Here is an 8542-nt window from a genome sequence, read left to right as displayed (position 1 = left end):
TTGTAAAATTTATAACTTTAAATACTGTTTGGTGAATGATTTTATTCATGACCGTTATTGTTTTCTTCACTGCCACAGATTTCCTGTGTGGCATTAATATTTCCCGGGAAAAAGCTTCAAAAATTCCCCACTTTTTCCTTCCATGCAAGTAGGCATAAATGCTGATGCATAAAATTTTGAAATTGAATCATTGAACTAAAAATTTTTCATTTAAAAGAGAATCATTTAACTTAAAAAGGGGGTTCAATCATGTCTGTAGGCTAGTTGGCAACAAGTGGACCTTGTGTTAGCCTATTCTACAGCACCATGAATAAGCTAGCTTGCCTTTTTATAGGCCTTACCTTTCGATATTCAATTCAATTCAAAGTAGTTTATTTCAGGGATTGTCTTTTGGAATTTGCAGGAAAGCATTAAATAGCTCTTCTGGAGCCTTCAAGGAGAGCTGTTTAGAAAATTCATAACATAATGTAAGGAGAGAATGGGCAACTAAGGAGAGCTAAAAATCACTCTCCTATATCAGATTTAAGGAGAGCAGTAGAGAGTGATTGCTCTTGCTCTCCTCAAAAGGCAGTCACTGTTATACAATTCGCCATCAAAGTGGATACATATAACTCCCTGTAACTGGATCATGCACCTTTTGGAATTGGTAGTATGCCATTATACTTTATAGATTTTGTGTTGCGATCTTTTCGATCATAGTACAGAACTCAAAAGCATGATCCAGTTGATATAGTGATAATCGGATTACACATAACACTTCGCTGGCGAATACCGAGTTTTACTCACCTCACATCTGCATTGGACCTGCTCTTGAATCTTGAAGGTTGCGGATTGTGGCTGAGCTGAAGTCGGTATGTAGGTGACCGTGTTCCCTACTGACTGTATGCACTATCGAGTTAGACCATGCCAGCTCAATCCGGGACTAAATTACGGTTCGTGCTCGGTAGTCGGTATGTATGTAGGCCACAAGGTGTCGTCATTACTTCATGTATAACATTCGGACGGTCGGTCAGCATGACGTCACTTGAGATAAATCGTTTTGTTGGATTGGTTGTCTTTGCTGGGATTTGGTTCTTCCATCTTGCGCTGTTTACTGTTGCAAAATCACAAAAATTAGGAAATCACAAAACATACCATAAAATATAAATACCTCTTGGGGAAACAATTCGAAAAGTTAGATTTCTTACAAAAGGAATAAACTCCCAATAATTACAAGAGAAAAGGCTAATTAGTATTTTCTATGCTGAGAAAATGGAGTGAAACTGAAATGCCTTGTACAAATAGGGATTTCATGAGGATATTAGATACGGTACCGGTACCTTGGCTTTGAATGACTGACGTAGGTGACCTGCCTATCACACAGACATGGTAGTGGAGAGTAAAAACAAAGATTCTAGAAATAAATTTAATAAATAAATTTCGGATTTATATAGCCCCTTTTTCCAGATCTTGAAGGATTCAAAGCGCTGTAATGTTGCTGCCATCCGAATCTAACACCTATAGATTTATATCTTTTTTCAATGTTTATGTGCACTGGCCTACTCTGGGGAAAGATAAAAGGATTAGGGATCTGGAATGAAGCGTTCCGACAGTATTTTTGTGGGACATGAGAGCACATCAGACATATCGAATTGCATTCTGAATACGAAGAATGTCTTTCCGATATCAAATAATTTTCATTTTTTGAAATTCACGATATAATACAAATTTTATGACAAATTATTAAAATTTGTGATATTTTTCACATTTTTGATTTATAACAGTCTTTGAAGTAAATTGGATAAATCTAATGATATATTCTTAAAGTGTATGTAGCTGGGAGGAAAAGCTGACGATCAATTGAAAATGTTGACCTTTCATATTGAAGATATGGATTTTTTCCCAAAAAGACCTAATTTTTTCTGGTTTTTTTTTTGGGGAAAAATCCATATCTTCAATACGAAAGGTCAAAATTTTCAATTGATCGTCGGTTTTTCATCCCACCTATATACACTTTAAGTATAAATCATCAGATTTATAAAGTTTACTTTGAGTACTATTAAATATCCAAAAATATCAATTTTTAATCATTTGCCATAAAATGTGTATTACATTGCGAATTTCAAAAAATCAAAATTATTTGATATCAGAAGGACAATCTTCGTATTCAGAATGCGATTTGATCTGTCTGATGTGCTCCAATGTCCCACAATAAATACTGTCCAAACATTCATACCCCATCCCTTAACCCAGAGAACCAATTATAATAATTTTCATAAATATGTGACTTTGTGTATTTGGTCGCATGTCATAAGTTGGGTATGCAAAAAGGGTGGAGGGATTACACTTTTCTGAAAATTGCAATACAAATTTGATTGGCTTTCCGTAACCCGATATCCTACAGCAGTGGTTGATACCTCATTTTAAGCCTAATTTTATACTCTTTCAGTCTACTGAAGCATATAATTATACATTATTCAGTAAAAAATCACATCAGTTGAAATGAAAAATGCCAGGGGTGGAGGAGCAGGCGGATGTGGAGCAGGCGGATGCGGGAGTGTTTCAGTTTCAGTTTCAGTGTGCAATAGGGCCTATGTGAAAATTCACATGTCAGCATGTCAAAACTACTGGGTACTTTTTCAAATCTAGTGAGGGTATGATGTATTGAAAGCTTTGAATGTTGAATTTGTACACCTAAAACAATTACTGACTATTTAAGGTGGTACTACACCCTGTGATTAATTTTGTGACTAATTTTGCATTTTTCTCAAATAAGTACATTGTAACTACACACTGGTAACAAAAGTTATATGTATATTACAGGGGCATGGAATCCAATTACTTCACTGAAATTTCAGTGATTCAAGACAAGGGGTTCATTATTATGTTAGGGCTGTGCAATAATTATGAGCCCTGGGGAGGGTAAAATTGGGGGGGCAAGAAATTTTGGCGAGACGAAAGGGGGGGCAAGCAATTTTTGGCAAGCCGAGAGGGGGGGGGGCGATTTTTTGGCACACATTCACGGGCACCTTTTTAATAAAATGCTTTAAAAAGGCTTAGGAAAACGGCACGGAAACGCTTAAATATGCATTTTTCCTGCTCAAGCTGCGCTGCAAACATACATCTAGACCATTTAAAGTTTGGAATTTGGGATCCCAAAAATTTGGCATGTTCAAGGGGGGGGCAAAGAATTTTTGGCGGGCCGAGAGGGGGCAAGCGATTTTGGCGGGCCGAGAGGGGGGGCGATTTTTTTGGCGAGCCGCTCGAAATTTTACCCCGGGCTGATAATTATTGCACAGCCCCTTAAGAAATGAGGTACATTCTAGCGGTACCTCTTTTCTTATCATAAATAACGTACCGCTTGTCTTGAGTCACTGACATTCCAGTGTAGTAACTGGATTCCTTACCCCTATAATATACATAAACTTTTGTTACCAGTGTGATATTATTTTTTGAGAAAAATGCAAAATTATTCACAAATTTATCAAGGGGTGTAGTACCACCTTAAAGGGTTATATGTTCCATTTTTTTTCATTTTTAATGAAACCGTAGTTGAATTTCAATATTTTTAGCAATATGCTAATGTACATTTCTCTTCTTGATATTCATTTCCTCAACAATATAATAACCATCTCGCTAATTACTCGTAAAAAGGTCATTGACCTCCACAATGTAATTAACATACGTACAATTATTTTAAATGGTTCATTTCAAGCATTAATGTATTGAGAACATATCCTCCAAATCTGATGACATTCTTGCATAAAATAACAATTTTACAGTCATTTTTGTAATTGAGGTCCGATTTGAGAAAATGCATTTGAAAATTGAGATTTACATAGACGCCTGTGTATTAATTAATTAGTAATTAAGCATTATCTCAAAAATTAAGCATGTGCTAAGGTTAAAAGTGGTGTTAATTGTTAGAGGTTGTCAATATATACATATATACAACATATCAAAAAATTCAATTTTTGTCATTTTTGACCATGTAATGGAAATTGTACCCAACTTATGACATGCGACCATTTGTTATAAACATGCAGTTCTGATGCCTTCCGCTAGGAAATATTATGCAACAAACATCATTCGAACCTAACACCTATAAATTTATATCTTCCACTCTTCTCCAATGTGTCTCTTTAGCTCAGTTGGTTAGAGCGTCGTGCTGGTATTACGAAGGTCACCGGTTCGAATCCAGCCGGATGCACTGGTTTTTTCCAACGTTTATGTGCACTGGCCTACTCTGGGGAAAGATGAAAATTTGTTCATCCTATTAACCCTAGAGAACCAAGTACACAGAGCATACCTTGAGAGGACACTTGGCTCATTTGCATGGCAGTCGGACTCTCCATTGTATTTGTTCATTTGTGTATGGAGAGCAATGGCGACCCTTCATTGTATTTGTTCATTTGTGTATGGAGAGCCATTCTTGGAGCCCATGGGACTCAGGCTAGGTCCTCAGGTAGAGTCAGACACTGTATATACTAGAAACGCATATTCTTAATTCCGCGTAAAAATGTTAGCATTAAATTTGTATTGCCCGGCAGCGCGCGCAATGGAAAAACCTGAATTTGTTACATATTATTATTATTATTATTATTATTTCAAAGAACTTATAAAGCGCATTTCCCATGGATCAATGCGCTGTACAAAGAAAATAAAAATACATCAAAAATACACAGTATGGCATTAAGAACAACAATATATCACAGCATGGTAAAATATACTCCTAATTACATCAAAATTTGAATAAAACAGATATGCGCAGCAATCTGAACCACAATTAAAATAATTAAAAATACACTTGAACCCAAATAGGGACATATATCATTATAAAATACATATTATTATCAAATAGCAATGTTTAAAAACTACACATGGGAGTGAATACCTGCAAACAGGTCTATGAAAAGAAATGAAAATTTAAAAAAAGTCGGGTTCCACCTGAGTACATATTAAATGGGTGTAGAAATTGTTCTGAAAATATTATTTAATTTAGACAAACATACGGGATATAATGAACCTTTGACATGACGCCATGATGACATGATTTTATTAGTCGTTTTATATCACCTATACCGTGTGTCATAATACCAATATTTTGTAATTTTATAAGAACTAATATTTTGCATCATAAATGCGCATTCCATATGTACAAACGAATACTAATCTTCAAGATATTAAGCTTTAGAAGACTTCAAAATAACATGTCACTAAGCAGGTCATAGGTGCTGGCCTTGTCCTATTGTACTTGTTCATTTGTGTATGGAGAGCTCACTGACCTGTATAGAGGTCAATGGGAGCTAGAGCTTCTTTACGGGGCACTATCGGTTTCAGGGCGTAGTTCATTGAACTCAACGGGCTGTTATTTGAAGTGCTTTTATGTTATTGCAAAACGGATCGTAGCGAAAGCTAATAAATAATTCATACCAGGGTTTAATTGATCTGGGATGCGGACATTTCATTAGTCGCAAACCACCAGGATTCGATATAGGTTTGCGTTGTAAAATGAAAATGTGAATAAGAGTGTCATCCCCCTGCCAAGTATAACAATTTTTATACTTATGTGACTTTGTGTATTTGTTATAAGCATGCAGTTCTGATGCCTTCAGCTAGGAATGCGACGAACATCATTCGAACCTAAATACCTATAGATTTATATCTTCTGCTCTTCTCCAACGTGCCTCTTTAGCTCAGTTGGTTAGAGCGTCGTGCTGGTATTACGAAGGTCACCGGTTCGAATCCGCCAGATGCACTGCTTTTTTTTTTTTCAACGCTTATTTGCACTAGCCTACTCTGGGGAAAGATTAAAATTTGTTCATCCTATTAACCCAGAGAACTAATAATTTTCATATTTAAATGTAGTATGTAGGTTTCCTTTTCTTTTAATTTTCTATATAAAATATATGTATTTTGTTTGGACCAATTTGGCCGAATATCACACAGCGACAACACCAGGTACATAATTATATTGTACAGGCGGGAAAATAAATCAATACACATGTATGTATCTGCTATCACGCTGCTATATCACAATTTACAAAATAGAGTCGACATTTCTATTCCTAATCAATGATAAACTACCCTACTGACATAACAACCAGTCGACCAAACAGAATAAAAATCCTATATTGTTGAGGGGACAATAAAATAAGCAGTGTCTCACAGCTCTCTATAGAATTCCTGAACGATTAAACCACATGGTGGCAAATACCGCTTGTGCTCTTGTCCTTTCTAGGTAGGCTAGATACAGACATAGACCGTAAGGTACTAATTTCGAGGAGCATAACAAACACCAAATTGGTGTCATAACAAACACCAAATTGGTGTCGTGTGTCCTGTGGTCTTTCAATTTGTGCCGAGTGTCAAAAATAAGTGGGGACAACTGCATCGCAGTCCTGCTTCCTGAAGATATTGTGTGAAAGGTGGAAATAGCACCAAGTTTGGAGAAAGCAGCGCAAGGAGTAAAGAGATTTGGAGAACTGCGCAAGGAGTTTGGCATTGGAGAACGGCGCAAGGAGTTTAGTATAGGAGAACTGCGCAAGGAGTTATAAACGTGTTTGGAGAACACCATTTTCGTATAAGGATTTTATACGCAAGGATTTATAAATGCAAGTGTACAATGGACTTCGCTGATTTTCGCAGGACAAGTGAATAAGGATATATTACATCAGTCGTCCAGAACATTGCAAGAACTTTATGATCACCAAGAAGAAGAATGCTGGCTAAGTACTAAATAGATAAAGAGTGATTATATTTGATTATTGTGTAGCTGCATTGTTGTCATATATTGTACCAATAATAACATGCTTTCAATTAAAGACTTAGGTTTTGTTAGCTTAATCAAACAGTGTATTTGTGTTGTGCATTCATGTGAATTTGGGTAAAAGGTGATTTTGGCCTTAAGTCAAGTACGACTCGTAACACGGTCGACTCAGTATTAAATAGACACAAGGTCTCCAGTTCACTGATGGGACCAATAGATTCCACCAGATCCCTCATGAGCAGTAAATATACTATACTATAGTTACTAAAGTTATTTTTTTATTACTTCTGTGGTCCAGGTACGCTCTGGAGTATTGCGATCACGTAGAAGTGACAAGGTCAAGGAGGACACGGTTGCCTACTGCGCCGGGCCAGCAACCAATGGGGCAACTGACTTGTTGTGCGTTGATCAGCCAATCAGCGTGATTGTTTACAAATACAATGTTTATCTCATTCTCTTCTGTACGCCGGGTCATTATTGTTGGCGCATAGCTTGGACCTAGTTCAGCACATAAACTTGTATGGCTCAAAATTTGGACCGCTCGCCAATAACAGATAGTATCAGTTTGTAGGTATCCCAGGCAAACCTTAGTTTTAACATTTGCTAGTCAGCGAGAACAGGTTGGTGAAGGAAACCTACATAAATATGTTTTCTATACTTCACTTGACCCAAATATATGATTTTTTATGGTGATAATCAAGTCGCATGCGTGGAATTTTAGAGGATTTTGATAGCAGTTCCATTAAAAAAGCTGCTATCGCCATGAGACTAAGATCTAGAAACACCCCTAAATGCCGCTTTTGGGGAATTTTGCTAGCAGAATCTTTTTGATGAAAGTCAATCTTTGACAAGATGTAACTTTGTTACGGAAAGTGCTATGACAAAAATGTTTTCAGTTTTGGCTTTCTTTACTCAACGGGCTTTAATTTGATATGTAAAATGATGCAGTTTGATGGCAAATTTGAATTCACCTAGCATACCTACAGTTTGTGAATATATGAGGACATCATATAAGTTCCTTGTACTATAATCAAATTAAGTAATTCTTGGCCAAACTGGAACATGCGCGATGCGTCCATGTAGTGTACTAAGTGTGTACGCAGTGTAAGTCGCGTGAATACTTTCTTCTGTACCGCGCTATATTCGTGTGTGTTTATCGCGTGGCCACTAGCGTTCACAGTGTTCCAGTTTGGCCAAGAATTACTTAATTTGATTATAGCTTGGACCGTACGCCATGGATAGTATTAGTATTTTACAATGAATAAAAAATCAACTTTAGCTGGGCAGCCTGGCCTGGCTGGGCCTTGATTGATTGAGCTGTCAGTTGACTTCATGATCAGGTAAAGTCTTATTCAGATTCCCTTTTACAAATTAAGCGTACTGCTAGCCGTCCAGCGCGTATTATTTGCACAAGGTCCAATGCACACGCTTGATGTCGCGTGCGTATAACGTATACGCGATGGTTAAGCTGTCAAATGAAATCTGAATAAGACTTTAAATGGACCATCACCATGCATCACTGTCACTGACACTGACCATGATGTCCATGACAATGAAGCAAGGCTTGAAGCCTCATTCTTTTAAGCTAACCTTTTTCACCTGACTTCTTGCATGCACCCTACAATGTACATTGTCATAGACAAGGAAACTTCGTGCCCGACTTCTTCAACATACATGCCTGACAAACATTTCATCACTCATCAGTCATGTCAGTGCATTTGCATTTCATGATTTGTTTGTACCGCCCTCAGCTGTAATAAATCACGTGTCACATTTTGTCAAATTTCTAGAACT

This window comes from Amphiura filiformis, chromosome 15, assembly GCF_039555335.1.
Source record: "Amphiura filiformis chromosome 15, Afil_fr2py, whole genome shotgun sequence".
Taxonomy (NCBI): Eukaryota; Metazoa; Echinodermata; class Ophiuroidea; order Amphilepidida; family Amphiuridae; genus Amphiura; species Amphiura filiformis.
Note: the sequence above shows the minus strand (reverse complement) of the source record.